This window comes from Lepeophtheirus salmonis, unplaced genomic scaffold, assembly GCF_016086655.4.
Source record: "Lepeophtheirus salmonis unplaced genomic scaffold, UVic_Lsal_1.4 unplaced_contig_18738_pilon, whole genome shotgun sequence".
In the NCBI taxonomy this organism is placed as follows: Eukaryota; Metazoa; Arthropoda; class Copepoda; order Siphonostomatoida; family Caligidae; genus Lepeophtheirus; species Lepeophtheirus salmonis.
In genome coordinates this window covers 1-489 of record NW_027293009.1, presented here as the reverse complement: position 1 = coordinate 489, position 489 = coordinate 1, and the positions used below count along the sequence as shown (strand labels likewise).

At 32.3% G+C, this 489-nt stretch overlaps 1 long non-coding RNA gene across 1 annotated transcript; it reads right to left on the bottom strand.

Moving 5' to 3' along the window:
- Nucleotides 1-32: 32 nt before the first annotated feature.
- On the bottom strand, nucleotides 33-489 carry LOC121131145 (uncharacterized). The gene is made up of 3 exons (XR_005868962.1): nucleotides 452-489; nucleotides 163-377; nucleotides 33-81 (listed from the first exon to the last, which is right to left on the bottom strand). It is a non-coding gene; the product is annotated as an uncharacterized lncRNA (long non-coding RNA).

The following is a 489-nucleotide window of genomic DNA, read 5'->3' as shown; positions in this document are numbered from 1 at the left end:
TTCACTAATTTGTCTTGTAACTTTGGCTCCAGACTCCAGATTCCCAGAGATACCTCCTGGTTCATTTCCAATAATTGAGGCCTGTAATAACAGTATGTTTGGATAATTATGTAAATTGTTTAAATATAGTTTATTTTTTGTTTCAATTTATTTTTAACTTACAAATCATAGATGTTACTCAATATATTAATGACCTGGAAAAGGATTTCTGGTGCGCAAACTCGATTAGTGGATTAGTGTAATTGATACCACTCTTTGGAGTCAATTGGTATTTCCTGCTCCTCTGGTATACTAAAGTGAGGGCTATGTTCTCTTAAAACCTATTCGTATTCCACAAGTTTCTCTTGTTCTTCATCACTATCAGAGTCCACAATGTCCTAAGACAAATAGAAGGAGGAATAATTATTCATTAAGGGACAAAATTCCTTCTAAATTCATAAATGGTAGTTACTTTGTTATTTTTTTATAGACGTCTAAATCTTCATAGCA